The sequence below is a fragment of the Microcebus murinus genome, chromosome X (genome assembly GCF_040939455.1).
Source record: "Microcebus murinus isolate Inina chromosome X, M.murinus_Inina_mat1.0, whole genome shotgun sequence".
Taxonomy (NCBI): domain Eukaryota; kingdom Metazoa; phylum Chordata; class Mammalia; order Primates; family Cheirogaleidae; genus Microcebus; species Microcebus murinus.
The window spans coordinates 123060449-123077294 of record NC_134136.1 but is presented as its reverse complement, the minus strand read 5'-3'; the positions used below and the strand labels follow the sequence as shown (position 1 = coordinate 123077294).

The window sequence follows — 16846 nt, the reverse complement described above, 5'->3', positions numbered from 1 at the left end:
CACTCGCCTTCATGCTATATGCGTGCATGTGTGTTTGGGGAAGCATGCTTAAAATAAAAAACCTCATAGTCCTACATGTTTAAGGTAGAAAAGATGGAATAGCTCAAGAGGCTTGCAGCCCTGCATAGACAGTGGGGTGTGGAGTGGCTGGGGGAGTATACAGCAGAGGCAGAGACAGGGAAGATATAGGAAGAATGTTTGCTGAAGAATCCTAAAACATCATAAATATTCACACTATTTTTACGGTGTAAATAATCATCATTTGAACGATGTTCCATAATTTTTGAAATGACTAAAAGACATGGGATATTCCCTCTCCCGCCTGGATCATTCTGTAAAAAAAATAAATAAATAAAAGACAAAGAGCTTATAAGGTACAAAGAAAGTAAATTTATTAGTTGGAGGATAATTTTCATGTTGTTTTCCTTAGATGTCAGTTGCTTGACAACAGCAACTATAGTGAAGAGCTAAATGTGTTCACCTTGCCACTTTCTTTATTTTTCAATCTTGTTGGCCAACAGATTATAGCTCAGAAGTTGCCCACCATCCTTAAAGAATAACTCCTATTCATGATCATATTTTCCCCTAAATTAGGAGGGGCAGAGGAATAGACTAGGTTTTATTCCTCAACATATCTGCCATACAAAGCAAACACTAACAGGCTAAAAGATTCTTCTCCCTCATTCTGCGTGTGTGTGGTGTGTGTACACATATGAATGCATACATGCCTGGGGTTGGAGCCAATTTTTTTTAAGAGTCCACTACCTTATAAAGCATGCTTGTAGGAAGGGCACTAAGGAGACATGCTGGGTTTAAGAGAGAGGCCACATCTCAGAAAGCTTGCACATCTGTAAATCTCATGTGCAGGAGGGAACTGAGACAGCTCATACCCCAACACACAAGGCATGTGAGACAAGCAGGTCAGGAGTCTCCTCCTATCTCCCCCACAGAGAGAGGATGTGCATGGACACAGGTCTGAGGAGGTATGACGTGATGGGGAGCCTTATTCTCTTACACCCCTGCTGTGTTCATCATCAATGCATGTGTCAGGGGCAGGGAGGGTGTCATCATAATAAAGCTCACTCTTTCCAACCATGTCTATAAGAAAGGCACTGAGAAATATCAGTCTGGATGCTGGGTGAGAGAAAAGAGGCATATGCCCTGTGTGTGGTTGGGTACACTAGAAAGTTCACTCCCCTATAAGCTGTGTATGTGGGAACAGGATTGAAAAAGCTCACACTCCATCACTCAAGGCAAATGGAGAGTGAACAGGTCACATGCCTCAGACTCATGTGTGTGCACATGTGTGCATGCATATAGAAAAGGCTCAAGCTAGCAAACCCTTTGCCATGTCATGAACATGTGATTGAACAGGTAGTAACAAGAAGGCTCTCCTGCAAACCCCACAGGTGGGAATGGGATTGGGAAAGCTCCCTTTCCTACAGTCAAGGCATATAAAAGAGTGATGGGCTCAGGAGCTTCCTCTCTCTGGCACTCTGAGTGAGGAAGAGAGGGAGGAAGCGAAGGCACAGCAAGGCTCATTTGTCTGCAAACCTGAAGTGTGGGAGGCAGGCTGAGAAAATCCACACTCTGACACTTCAAGCTCCTGAGGTAGCAAGCAGGTCAGAAAGCCAGCGCGCTATAGGTCTGAGGTAGAAGGCTTGTTTATTTGCACATTTTGTGTGTGTCTGCTCAAGAGAAGGCTCACTCTGCAGCAGTCTATGCAAGTATATGTGGATGTCCATGTAATGGCAGGAGTGAAGGGGGTGGTAGGAAGGCAAGTGAGAAGGATCTATCCAGTGACTGTACCCCATAAGTGCATATTCCTGTGCACATATGAGCAGGAATATGCAAGCAGGAAATGGGGCCCAGGCTTCCACACCTCCTATGCTTGTGTTGTTTGAGCAATACAGTGTAGTCTTGGCTTTGGAAATTCCTGGTTCTGCCATTAACAGCTGTGGCTAATCTCCCTATGCCTACATTTCATCATCTATAAACTGGTGATGACAGTAGTCCCTGCCTCTTAGGGCTGTTGTAAGGGTTAACCAGGACACCATGACTAGGGCCAAGCTCAGTGTCTGGGAAGCTGTGAGTGCTAAATGTTAACCATCATTGTTGGTATCAATAGCAGCAAAATGGGCCTCTCTAGGGAAATGTCCTGAAAGATCCCCATAAATGTCCCTGATTTCAACTGTTCACCTTCTCTTTTGTCTGGGGCTGGAAAGTAACAGCTAAAGGGCAGTGAATTCCAGACTTGACTCTATGTTCCAGAACCTAAGGCTAAGGGAGAGAGAAAGAGAGAACTAAAGAGACAGACACAAAGGTGGAATCTTTGATTTTAAAAATGTTCATTATTATAATTTGGAAGTAAAGGAGAAGGTGGCAAAATGGAGTAGAGCTGGGAAGGCTGTATGTATGTGTTTTCAGGAGGTGAGTAAGGAGGTATTGAGGTAAGATGTGAAGGGTGGGGACTATACAACAGAGGCATGTGGGAGGCAAAAATAATAAAGGTGCGACTTTGACACCTGGTGTAAACACTGGTGATCAGGAGAATAACCTAGATAACTAGCTCCTGAAAAATCCTGAGATGATGGTGTATTTAATAGCATCCAGAGTCAGAAAAACCCTAAAAGGAAGATATACATTTGGTGCTTGACAGGTATAATGTGGCTGCTGTCTTTGAGGAGATTAAAGGGTCAATATCTAGTAAGAGTACTATGAAAAATTCTCTAAGATCCATTCCAACTCTGAGATTTTCAGATACAATGAGAATAGAATTAGGCTGGATAAAATGAAATGCTGAACTACTGATACAAGGTATTAGATGCAAAATGTAAGAATCCAGAAAACAGAGGCACTGCTACAGACCAGATGGATTGAAGGATAACAAAAGAGGATGGGAGAGATGAAGACAGGTCAGGAGGAAGGAGGTAAAGGAAGGTGTTTCAGAAGGTAGGGAGGAGAATATGCAAAGGTACTACCCAAGAGGCCACAAATAAACCAGTTTGGCTGGAGTGGAGAGTTCTGCCAGGGAGAAGAGGATGAATAAGGTTAAAGCCATGCTGTGGTCCTTAAATGCTGCAATAATAATAATGAGTTGGGCTATCAGTGTGGTGAGCAAACACTCAGGAGAGGAAATTTTAGGTGGCTTGCTGACGGAGTTTCTCTTATTATAATTAATGTGCCCATTTCAGTGTGAAGAGGAATAAACTAATACTAACCCCAACTCAACATTGTTTTCATGGAGTTTATTGCCTGGGATAAGACTAAAATAGATTTTTTTTTTTAAACAGAGTCTCGCTTTGTTGCCCAGGCTAGAGTGAGTGCCGTGGCGTCAGCCTCGCTCACAGCAACCTCAAACTCCTGGGCTCAAGTGATCCTTCTGCCTCAGCCTCCAAAGTAGCTGAAACTACAGGCATGCACCACCACGCCTGGCTTATTTTTTCTTTCATTTTTAGTTGACTGGCTAATTTTTTCTATTTTCAGTAGAGTCTGGGTCTCGCTCTTGCTCAGGCTGGTCTCAAACTCCTGAGTTCAAGCAATCCTCCCGCCTCGGCCTCCCAGAGCTAGGATTACAGGCGTGAGCCACCGTGCCCAGCCTAAAATAGATATTTTAATTTTTAAAATGATCTGAGTTAAAGGAAGACAGCCAGGCCAGATGGACATGAAGATTGTGAAGACGGTATATAAATGACTGGGCTTGCTGCAAAGCAGTGCTACAGGCAGTGGGCAGTTACCAAAGTTTTATAAGTAAGAGAGTAATATTCCTATTCAGGAAGTTTAGTCTAGCAGCAAGTGGAAATATGGATTTGCACCAGGGAGATCAATTTAAAAGCTCAGCTCTCCCAACTGACAGATGCGAGAGTTCAGTAGGGCCTGAACTAGGCCGAGTAGAGGTGAGAACAGAAAGGAAGTGATGGAGTGTGGGGTGAGGAGTGATTCGACAGATTTCAAAAGCAGGAATTGGCAACTCATTCTATGTGGTGTTTTATGAAGATGAATCTTGCGACATTCTTGGGAACAAGGTTTGAGTGAGGATGGTAGCTGAGCCAATAAATGAGATGAGCATGAGGGACACCTTCAACAATCTACAGAACTTGGGTGATCAAGCTTGGTCATGATTATGTCAGAAAATGCCAATGATTCCAGCATTAACACATAGACAGATAATGGATTAGGCCAAAAATCAGGTATTTGGGGTCTTAGCACCCTTCACTGAAACAGTCATGTTGGATTGCAAAGCACTAAACAACAGAATGCTATATGCCACACCAATAACAAGGCATTTAATATGAATATACTTTTGCTACTTTTAGTCCTGGGCAAGCTATCCATCCTGGGCTGGTGTTCCCAATATGAAACACAAATATTTCCCTCATTCCCCAACCCCTGCAGCTCTAAAGCCAAGACATAACACATGATAAAACTGGCAGTTAAGGGAATTTTATTTTATTGCTAAAGGGAAATTTAAACAAAAAAAATGACAACTTGGAAGGACCTTACTCATGAGCTCAAGTCTCCTCTAAAAATAGACACAGTTACACCATTCATTTGGTACATAAACTTATTACGTCTTACCACTTGGCAGACTGGTAGAATGAACAGATTTATTATCTCTTCATTTATGCCTTTCTTCAGAGCTGTCAAGCCTTTGCACTCCACATTTCCTTCAAGAACCCACTCTAAGAATGTCTCTGCTATGAATTGCTCACATAGCACTTACACACATCCTGCCTTGCATTTGAGTTATTAGTATTGTGCCTTATCTCTCCTAAAGGGAAGAGGCTTTGCCATTGCTTGGAGGCCTCAGATATAGGGTAGAAGCTCCATAACTATTTGTAAAATAAATCTGTTTGATTTAAGGTTTAGTACAGCTGCTCCCATTCTGATTGAAGTATTGCCATTTCAAGGGTCCAAAAATGTCTTATCAGCAGCTATTCAAATTACTTCCCCTTCACCATTATTGTGTAATAAAATATGGATAAAATGATTTACTAATTCAGGAAGATTTCAAGGCGTGTTAGGTTTAGGGACACACACTCCATTCTCCAGTTACTATTCTGCCCAACCACATATCCAAGGCATGGTGACTACTAGCACGACAAATACCACCTACACTTTACTCTGTAAATCTAAAATGTAAGCCTATGAATAAGTCTTGATCCGAATTTAAGTCCAAGAGACAAGATATACTGGGTTAAAGGTTAATCTTTATTCTCTTAATGGGCCAGAGAAAAAATATATAATTTTTTTATAAAATACAAACAATCTGGGGAACTGGATTCTAGTTCCAACCCTGTCTCACTGACTTGAGCCTTAGAAGCAAGTGTTTGACACTTCTGCATCTTAGTGTTTCATACCAAAGTTGATATGCACAAATATTTGTTTGGGTAAAAAGCCTGCTGAAACTCAGTGAAAGAATTTACCCAATCTTGTTTAACTATTGTGACCTACTGTATATATTTTTAGAAAATATGCATAAACTTTTTTCTTATGCTAACCCTAAGGTTTATGCAGTGGAATGAAGTCATGAATAAGATGGTTCTAGAAATATCCACCCTCTTAAAACGGAGTACGAGACTGAATAAGGGTGTATCAAATTCTGTACTACTATATGTAGGATGTGTAAGATCCTAACTTACTTTATTTATTTATTTATTTATTGATTGATTGATTGAGACAGAGTCTCCCTCTGTTGCCTGGGCTAGAGTGCTATGGCGTCAGCCTAGCTCAGAGCAACCTCAAACTCCTGGGCTCAAGTGATCCTCCTGCCTCGGCCTCCCAAGTAGCTGGGACTACAGGCACACGCCACCGCGCCCAGCTAATTTTTCTATTTTTAGTTGTTTGGCTAATTTCTTTCTATTTATAGTAGAGACAGGGTCTCACTCTTGCTCAGGCTGGTCTTGAACTCCTGAGCTCAAGTAATCTGCCCGCCTTGGCCTCCCAGAGTGCTGGGATTAAAGGCATGAGCCACCATGCCTGGCCGATCCTAACTTTACATGGTAATATATGCTTAATATGCCCTAGAATCTAACATAGTAAAAGGATTTTTTTAACTTCCTCCTCTCCTCAGTTTCTTCTTTTGACATCTCATATAAGATGACTTCTAAATTCTTGAAATGTCCTCATCTTAGTTTATAATTATACTGTACAGTATTCTGATTCTCCTACTACCTCTCTGATCCTTTCTTCTTTTCAATATTTGTTGCCAACTCTTCCTTTCTCAAGGTTCTTACTGTGTCTAGCCACCCCCACCCCCACTCCTCTGCCCCAAGCATACATCTTTCTAATCATCTCTCTCTGAATTCTATTATGGGTTACAGACATCATTATTCTCAAATAAATTCCAAATTTCTAAATATCTATTGCTGCTCTCCCATTCAAGCCACAGCATATTTCAAACCATTTATTACCAAATAAGAAGTTTGACACCTGAAAAACATAAAGATAAACCCGTTACTGTTACCCAAAGCAGATTTCTCTCCCTAAATGACCTGCAATCACTATAGCTATTTTGATCTTGCCTACTTAGAATGTTGATTCTCTTTGCTACTTTCTCCTTTACCCCCTATATTTAATTTGTTACCAAGTCTGAACTTTCTTGTTTCCAATATTTTGTGTTCATTCCTTTTTTTCTATCCCCACTTTTCCGGCTGATATTATTCCTTATGTTATTCCTCTCCAAGGCCATTCCCTATTGTTGGCTGCATTCCATCTCTGAGTCCCCTGCCCTGGTTCTCAACTTCCCTGCATCCCTCTTCTCTAGTCAAGCCAATTTCCTAAGAGTCAGCCTAACGGTCAGCCTCCCACCCACCCCCAACAAGACTTGTGTTACTGAGCCAGACTAGATTGTCACTGTATGTTCTACATGCCCAAATATTAACTGTCTTTAAAGGCCAGCTCAAGTCTCACTTCTTTCAAGATACTCCCCCTTTCCTAAACTCCCTTGGGATAATGCCATGGACTACTTTATGTATTTCATTCTCTACTCCCCCTTCCCATTGTTTCTTGAATAATAAGCACAAAAGAAGCAACGTTCAGGCAAATTTTCTCTTGTATCCTCCTCCACAGTGCCAGACAGACAATGGGTGCTCAAGAAATGCTTTTGCATTATCCCGATTGTCAAAAATGGTGGATTAGGGATGACCTCCAGGCTCTCTGCTCTTGGAGTGGGAGGTGAAGAAGGCAGCCTGAATCACTCGAGTGGGTAGTTCTCCCACAGGATCAGCTTCACGGAATTGTAGGGAAGCTTTGAGGGGCAGCAGTGCCGGGAAAAGGAGGAAAGTGACTCAGTGGATTTGCTGTGAAGTTCCGAGAATCCGAGTGGTACTGCGGGGATTGGAGAGCAAGGTGGCCACGCTCAGCGGCCAGCCAAACGGCTGTGTGATCCATCCCACAGGGGGACGACTTCTCATTCACCGACCTCCACACCCACACAAGCAAGGAAGTGCCTGAAGACAGCGTGAAGTGGTAACACGGACGGGCAGGCAGGCTGGAGAGGAGGCAGGAGCGGAAAGTAATTTGAAATCTCCAGGGCACAATGCAAGGTCGCCTTTGCTGAGAGATCTATAAACAACAGCGGCTTATGCCTCGCTTGTGAAGGGACAGAAAAGTGAGACAGATTGCTCATTTGACTGAGTTGCCCAGTGGACTCAGGCAGCGGCCCAAGCGCAGACCCCAGCCGCTTGAGCTCTGCCAGTGAAGGGGCGGAAGGAGGGACAAGAGCCATCCTCCGCGGACCCTCTCCAAGGGTCTCCAGCGGCCCAAGACCTGCCACCCGGGGCACAGAAAGTTTTTCACCCCTCAGCGGAACTTGTCGGTGGACCCCAGCCACTTGAGCTCTGCCAGAGAAGGGGCAGAAGAGCGAGCTAGCGCCATCCTCTGTGGATCCTCCCCAGGGGTCTGCAGCGGCTAAAGCTCCACTGGTGACACACGGAAAAGGGATAGTTTTCACCCCTCAGTGGAGATTCTCAGTGGTCCCTGGCAGCTCAAGTGCTGCTGGTGAGGGAGCAGAAGAGGGAAGGAGCTCACTCCTTGGTGAAGCCTCCTAGTAGATCCCAGTGTCTCAAGTCCCACCAGGGAGGGGAGGGAAGAGGGAGAGAGATTGCTCCCCAGGTGGTGTACCCTGTCAGGCAGTTCCCCATCCCACCCAACTGCCTCTGCTTTGCAACTAACAAATAGAACCCACACTAATAGGGTGGAAATAGGAAAGAGAGCGATCTTTCAACTCTCACGTGAGACAACTGTACTCTCAGCACATTCCGGGGTTTTGAGATAGGTGCTTCTCTCCAAAACTACAGACCCCACCTCCAGGAGGAGTAGTGAAACAAACCATTATTCAAGCTGAAACCATAGGCTGGACTTCTATCTCCTATTGCTTAGTATCCATTGTTGGCCAGACCCCTCCCCTGAAAGGGTTTAGTAACAGCCTCTCTAAACCAATACTCAAGCTGATACACGAACCCATATCCTAGAGGCTATCTGTAAGACAGGGTCTTCAGCCAAAGGATCAGCCCCCAGCCCTAGAAACACGCAATAGTGAGGGAGTCTGCTTTTATGGCTAAGGCACACCTGGGTTAAAGAAGGTCCTTGTCTGTGACCAGGCCACTGGTATTCCATAGGGTAGGGCCTGACCCCTCATATGCAGGAGCAGAGTTGCCAGGCAGGTCGCTCTCTGTTCTGTGTCCCTCAGCGCCCCTGGGCAAGGCCTCTTCAACAGCCCTGAGCCTCTTACTTCATACCATGCAGATAAACTCCATCCTTGGAGGGATGGAGTAAAAAGAGTTGATACCCTACCACAGCAAGTTGGTTTGGATCATCTGTTAAAAGCAGAATACAAGGGCTTATCCTTGGTATCCAGGCAGTTGCTAAATTATAGATTTGTGTTCTGAGTAGGAGAATCTCAACGAGAATCCCTAACAATTGCACCAAAAGACACTTTCCACCAGGAGCTGACACACATATGCAGCGAATGATCTCTGAATAACTTTTTAGCAGCTCCCCTCTAGCCACAGATCAAATAACCTCTGAAGTATAATCTCTTAAGCTTACCAATACCTACTGGTTATCTCACCCCAACTAAATAGGTAACAGGGCCCAAAGATCCCCTGGGAGAGGCACGGCACTCGCCAAAGGCCGAGAGTCCTGTTTACCACATTTAAGGGTTTAGAGCTCACTACATAGGTATTGGAAAAGTTTGATAACCAACCTCCCCTTGCAAACCACAAGCAACAAAAAGAGAGAATAATCTCATAACTCGTTAGAGTGCCTCTCTCTTCATACGAGTAGTTGATAGGGGAATCACATACACAAGAGGGACTTAATTTCGGGTAGTCTAAGCAAGGGTTCTAATCTCACTAATCTAGTAAAAGTTGGTGAAGACAACAGGTCAAAGATAACTCAACAGGCTCAGACTCCTCTAAGACAGTACAGGTCCACAGCACATATGCCCAGATCTGCCAAGGATCGTCTCTCTGGAATTCCAGACTTTAGCTCATAATCCAATCCCTGCATCTCCGATCCTCAATAAAGAGTCCAGATGAGAAAGAACCAGTGAAAGTTTACAGGAAACATGAAGGACCAGAGAGAAAAGTCACCTCCAAAGCAAAATACTCATTCTCCATCGTCTGACACCAACTTACATGATATGAGTAAACTGACAGAGGAAGATTTCCGAATATGGATTGCTACAAAACTAAATGGAATTGAAGAGAAAATAGAATCACAACATAGACAAACCACAAGAACAATACAGGAAATGAATGAAAGATTCTCCAAAGAAATTGAGACTATCAAGAAAAACCAAACAGAAATTCTGGCAATGAAGGAAACAATTAAGGATCTCTATCATTCAGTGGAAAGCCTAAAGAACAGGATGGACCATGCAGAAGAAAGAATCTCAGAACATGAAGATTATGCCTATGCTCTAAACAAATCAGAGGAAGAAAGGGAACACAGAAACAAGAGACAAGACCAAAGTTTATAGGAAGTGTGGGATTATGTTAAAAAACCGAATATCAGATTCACTGGAATTCCGGAAGGAGAAGAGGAAAATTCACAAGGTCTAGAAAACTTATTTCATGAAATACTGGAGGAAAATATGCCAGGTCTGGCCAGAAATCTTGATATCCAAATACAAGAAGCACACGGAACTCCTGGGAGACTCAATGTGAAAAGGCAATCACCTAGCCACGTGGTGTTTAGGCTGACCAAAGTAAACATAAAAGAAACAATTCTCCGTGCAGCGGGATGAAAGCAGCAAATGACCTATAAAGGTAAGCCTATCAGACTAAGTGCAGACTTCTCATCTGAAACCTTACAAGCCAAGAGGGACTGGGTGCCTATCCTTAATCTTCTAAAACAGAACAAAGCCCAACCTAGAATTCTTTATCCGGCAAAATTAAGTTTCATCTATGAGGGAGAAATAAAGTCATTCTCAGACAAACAATCACTGAAGGAATTTGCAAAGACCAGATCATCCTTACAGGAAGTTCTCAGATCCACATTTCTAACCGAACAGGGCAGTAGACACTCTTAAAAGTGAAATTGTCAAAGAATTAAAGTTTAGATCTCAAACTAAATGAAGGCTCAAGGAGTAAAACAAAGCAACAAGTCTCCACCCAACAATATGAATGGTAATCTTCCTCCAATTTCAATCCTTTCAATACATGTAAATGGCTTAAACTGTCCTATGAAGAGACATAGACTAGCAGAGTGGATAAAAATTCACAAGCCTAGCATCTGCTGTCTACAGGAAACACATCTAACCCACAAAGATGCCTGCTGGCTGAAGGTCAAGGGATGGAAAACTATCATCCAGTCAAACGGGAGTCAAAAGAAAGTGGAGTAGCTATACTATTTGCAGATAATATAAGCTTTAAAATAGTAAAAGTAAAAAGGATAAAGATGGCCATTATATAATGGTGAAAGGGAAGATCCAACAATAAGATTTAACAATTCTTAATATTTACGCACCCAATACAGGAGCACCCAATTACTTAAAGCAAACCTTGTCTAATCTAAACACCTTGTTACACAACACTACCATAGTAGCAGGGGACTTCAACACTCCACTGAATGATGTGGATATTTCCTCCAAACAGAAAATAAGCAAAGAAATAATGGACCTGAATAAAGCCCTTGATCAAAAAGGTCTGACAGACCTCTATAGAGCATTCCATCCAAACAAACTTGAATTTACATTCTTCTCAGCAGCCCATGGATCCTACTCCAAAATCAATCACATCCTGCAAATCAGATCTCAAAAAATTCAAGAAAACAGAAATTATACCTTGTATCTTTTCTGACCATAATGGTATAAAATTACAGTTCAATTCCTATAGAAACACTCAACCCCTCACAAAATCATGGAAACTAAACAATCTATTATTGAAAAATTATTGGGTAAAGGAAGAAATTCAGAGGGAAATCAAGAATTTCTTCAAACAAAATGATAATGGTGTTACTTCTTACCAAAACCTGTGGGATACAGCAAAAGCTTACCTGAGAGGAAAACTAATAGCAATTAATGCTCACATTCAAAAAACAGAAAGTTTAGATACTGACAACCTAATGAATAAGCTCAAGGAATTGGAAAAAGAAGAGCAAACAATTTCCAATCCTAATAGAAGAAAAGAAATAACAAAGATCAAAGCAGAACTGAATGAAATGGAGAACAAGAGAACTATACTAAAGATAAACAAAACCAGAAGCTGGTTTTTTGAAAAGATAAACAAAATTGATGGGCCTCTTGCTCGACTGACAAGGACCCAAAGGGAAAGGACTCTAATAAACTCAATAAGAAATGAAAAAGGGAGAGATCACAACAAATACCAAAGAAATACAAAACATTATATTTGACTATTATAAAAAAAAAATATGCCCAAAAACTACAGAACAAAGATGAAATGGACAAATTCTTGGATTCATACAACCTCCCTAATATCACCCAGGAGGCAATAGAATTCCTAAACAGACCAAGCTCAAGCTCAGAAATTGAAGCAGTAATTAAAATCCTCCCTAAACGGAAAAGTCCTGAGCCAGACGGCTACACTTCAGAGTTCTACCAAACATACAAAGGTGAACTCATACCTATACTACAGAAACTATTCCACACCATTGAGAAGGATGGTATCCTTCCTAATTCATTCTACGAAGCCAATATCACCTTGATACCAAAGCCAGGAAAGGACTCAACAACAACAAAAAATTACAGACCAATATCCCTCATGAATACAGATGCAAAAATCCTAAATAAAATTGAAGCGAATAGAATTCAGCAGCACATCAAAAAAATAATTCACCATGACCAGGCGGGCTTTATTCCAGAGATGCAAGGATGGTTCAACATACGCAAATCTATAAATGCAATTCACTTCATAAATAAAATGAAGAACAAAGGCCATATGATTCTGTCAATAGATGCAGAAAAAGCATTTGACAAAGTACAATATACTTTTATGATAAAAACTCTTAACAAAATAGGCATAGATAGCTCACCAAATCCATCTATGACAAACCCACTGCTAATATCATTCTAAACAGGGAAAAATTGAAATCTTTCCCCCTTCAATCCAGAACTAGACAAGGATGCCCACTATCTCCTCTCCTATTCAACATAGTGCTTGAAGTCCTAGCGACAGCAATCAGGCAGGAGAGGGGTATTAAGGGCATTCAAGTGGGGGCAAATGAAATCAAACTCTCACTCTTCACCAATGATATGATATTATACCTAGAAAACCCCATGGACTCTTCCAAGAGACGCCTAGACTTGATAACTGAATTTGGTAAAGTTTTCAGGTTATAAAATCAATATACACAAATCAGAAGCATTCATATATGCCAAGAACCATCAAGCAGAAACTCAAATCAAAAACGCAATACCCTTTACTATAGCCCCAAAGAAAATTAAATATCTAGGACTATACTTAATGAAAGATACAAAAGATTTATACAAGGAGAACTACAAAACACTAAAAAAAAGCAATTGCAGAAGATTTAAACAGATGGAAAAATCTACCTTGTTCATGGATTGGTAGAATCAATATAGTTAAAATGTCAATATTACTTAAAGTGATCTACAAAATCAATGCAATCCCCATCAAAATACCATCAGCATTCTTTATAGATCTTGAAAAAATAATTCTTCACTTCATATGGAACCAGAAAAAACCTCGTATAGCCAAAGCAATCTTAAATAAAAAGAACAAACTGGGAGGCATCAGTCTTCCTGACTTCAAGCTGTACTATAAAGCAATAATAGTTAAATCAGCCTGGTACTGGAACAAGAACAGAAGCATGGATATCTGGAATATATCTGAGATACCAGAGATGAAACCATCAGTATACGGTAATCTAATCTTTGATAACGCTGACAAAAATATGCATTGGGGAAAAGAATCTCTCTTTAATAAATTGTGCTGGGAAAACTGGTTAGCTACATGCAGAAGAGCTAATCAGGATCCCTACCTCTTACCTCTCACAAAAATTCACTCAAGATGGATAACAGACTTAATCTTAAGGCATGAAACCTTAAGAATCCTAGAAGAAGATGTTGGGAAAACCCTATCAGACATTGGCCTAGGCAAAGAATTTTTGAGGAAGTCCCCCAAGGCAATCACTGCAGCATCAAAAATAAACAAAGGGGATCTGATCAAATTTAAAAGTTTCTGCACAGCCAAGGAAACCATCAGTAGAGCAAATAGACAACCCACAGAGTAGGATAAAATATTTGCTCTCTACACCTCTGATAAAGTTCTAATAACAAGAATCTATCTAGAACTTAAATGAATTAAAAAGAAAAAATCAAACAATCCCATCAAGAAATGGGTAACAGAAATGAAAAGAAACTTCTCCAAAGAAGACAGAATAATGGCCTGCAAACATATAAAAAAATGCTCAACATCTCTAATTACTAGAGAAATGCAAATCAAAACTACAATGAGATGCCACCTAACCCCAGTGAGAATGGCCTATATCAAGAAATCCCAAAACAACAAATGCTGGCGAGGATGTGGAGAGACAGGAATACTCTTACACTGCTGGTGGGACTGCAAATTAGTGCAACCTTCGTGGAAAAGAATTTGGAGTTACCTCAAACAGCTAGAAATAGAAATACCATTCGACCCAGCAATAGCATTGTTGGGCATCTACCTAAAAGAGCATAAGACATTCTATTATAAAGACATCTGCACCCGAATGTTTATGGCAGCACAATTCACTATTGCACGGTCATGGAAACAACCCAAGTGCCCATCAATTCATGAGTGGATAATTAAAATGTGGTATATGCTCACAATGGAATATTACTCAATCTTAAGAAATGACTGTGAGCTAACACCATTTATGCTATCCTGGATTAAGCTTATGCGCATTATCCAAAATGAGGTGACATAAGACATGGAAAATGGGCCCCACATCTACTCACCATCAAATTGGTACTGACTGATTAAAACTATGGTTTTCAAATGGTGGCAATGCTCACCAGGGATTCGGGGGGGGGGGACCCAATCTTAGGGATGTGGCGAGCATTTTGGAGGGGAAAGGGTATAACTCTAACCCTTCTTAGGCAGAGGCAAAGATATACAATGTAACCAAAATGTCAAAAAACAAACAAAAAGGAAAAAAAAACTTTTTATCGGGTGGAGGGCAGGTAGGAAGGGGAGGAGGAGAAGGGTGTGTACTTACATAATGTGTGTGGTGCGTACCACCTGGGGATTGGACACGTTTGAATCTCTGGCACATCTGGGGGAGGGTGGGGGGACAGGGGCAATATATGTAACCCTAACAATATTTGTACCCCCATAATATGATGAAATAAAAGGAAGAAAAAAATAAAGAAATGCTTTTGGATTATACGATGATAACCATTCAAACTATGCTATTTAATTGAAAAACCCCTGCTCCTATTCTCTCCTCAGTGATCACATACTGAATCCAGAAAAGCCCATGAAAGTCATGACACTCTGGGCACCCTCCCCACACCTCTCCTCCCTTTGGAATTTAACATGTGAAAAACACACATTACACGATGAGATGATACTTAAAGTCCCTAATTTCATAACTTTAGTAACAAAGGACCACAAAATCCAGCTAGATATTTCTCTTTCATATAGAAAAACTGCTCCCCCCCCCAGCATTCAGGTTTAAACAAAGCCCTTAAATTAAAAAGCAAGGACAACCGGAAACCCTTCCTCTCCAGGTCTCCCGGGAGATGCTGCTCTGAGGCTGACCTTGGTGGTGAATAAGGTGGGTGTGGGGAGGAAACCTTAAATGCCTACAGCTCAAGCCAAGGGAGAAAGAGACCCAAATCTATTGGGGTGAGCACATCTCTCTCTAATGCCAGAAGTTCACAGGAGGCTCACTTCCTAACTTGTCCTGCTGGATTCTTAACTCTGTTTAAACTATCCTATTGCTTAACCCATTATCCAGTCACCAATTAACAAGTCCTCCTTAGTTAGCTCAAGGAAACAACAGCATACCAGTCAAACAGCCTATTGTACTCTGCCTAATAGTAACTGCAACAGTTAGTTTTTTTGTGGGCCAGCAGAACTTAATTAACTACTTTATAAACCAAAGAAAAATTATAGCTCTACATATATGCGAACTTTTATAATTGCAATACATCCCTTACTTAATCATAGAGGCAAGCAAATTACTTGCATTAAAAGCAATCTTAAAAAGTTGCTGGCTTGCCTCAAGGTTAATGTAACGTTAAGCAATTATTGCTAGGGGGAAAATATAAAGAAAACAACACGCAGAACACTCAGACACTCAGCATATGGTCCTAACAAAGTGTTAGGTGAGCTGCAATTCACTTTAGCAGTGTGACCATTTTTCTTCTTGACATAAACCATAAGTACAACATTTAAATATTTCTTCTCTTTCTTCCTTTTTTATTCCTAAACAGGGGTCTTGGAGATTTTGCCAGTAACGCACCTGGATAGTCACTGGGAATTTTAACAGAGATATGGATTAAAATGTCAACCCTACAAACTACATAAGGCCTTTAGGAAGAAAACAGGCAGGTTTCCTAACCATAGGTACTTTGAGGGCTGTATCTAATCCCAGGGTAGGACACAAAATAGTATATTGGAATTCATTTTCTGAAAGCTCAGAGAAAGCAGTAATAGTGGGAATGAGGAGATGAGAAACTTTTTTATTTTTCCAAGCTGCAATTTAGGAAGCAAAAAAAGAAAAAATATAGGGAGGCGTATGGAAAGAGAGAGAGAAAGAGACAGACAGACAGACAGACAGACACTCTGAGACCCTTTTGCAGATTCTATGGCACAAGTCAAGAAGATATAGCCAGCCAGCTCATAAATTTACCACCAGCTACAACTAAATATAATTCAAAACACTTGGACAGCTTTTTTTCAAACAAATGAACTGAAAGATCCTATAGATTTGGACAGTTGTCAGAATTTGTGCTGCCAGACAGATGGAGTCAATACTCTCAGGACAATGAGACAAGTCAAAGGCTTAATTCATTCAACTAAGCAGCACCTCTGCACATGGATTACTATTTATACTTCATAACATACACTCCCACTAACACCATATGTTTAAGAAGCTATCATTGGGGCTGCGAAATAAAGGAAAGAAAGTTTCCAAATTCTCACCACCCTTGGTTACACCAGCATGTTCACTTTGTGGTAAATCACTGAGCTGTAACTCTGGATTTGTGCACTATTTGGTGTGTGTGCATGTTATATTGTAATAAGAAAGTTTAAAAATTTACTGGCATCCTTTAGCTAAACTAGTAGCATTATTAAAAACCTTGGGTTATATTGTAATAAGAAAGTTTAAAAATTTACTGGCATCCTTTAGCTAAACTAGTAGCATTATT

At 41.1% G+C, this 16846-nt stretch overlaps 1 protein-coding gene across 3 annotated transcripts in view; it reads right to left on the bottom strand.

The window, feature by feature from the left end:
- The window catches only part of CLCN5 (chloride voltage-gated channel 5), a 191197-nt gene that overhangs the window by 94674 nt on the left and 79677 nt on the right, over positions 1-16846 (bottom strand). The window lies entirely within an intron of this gene.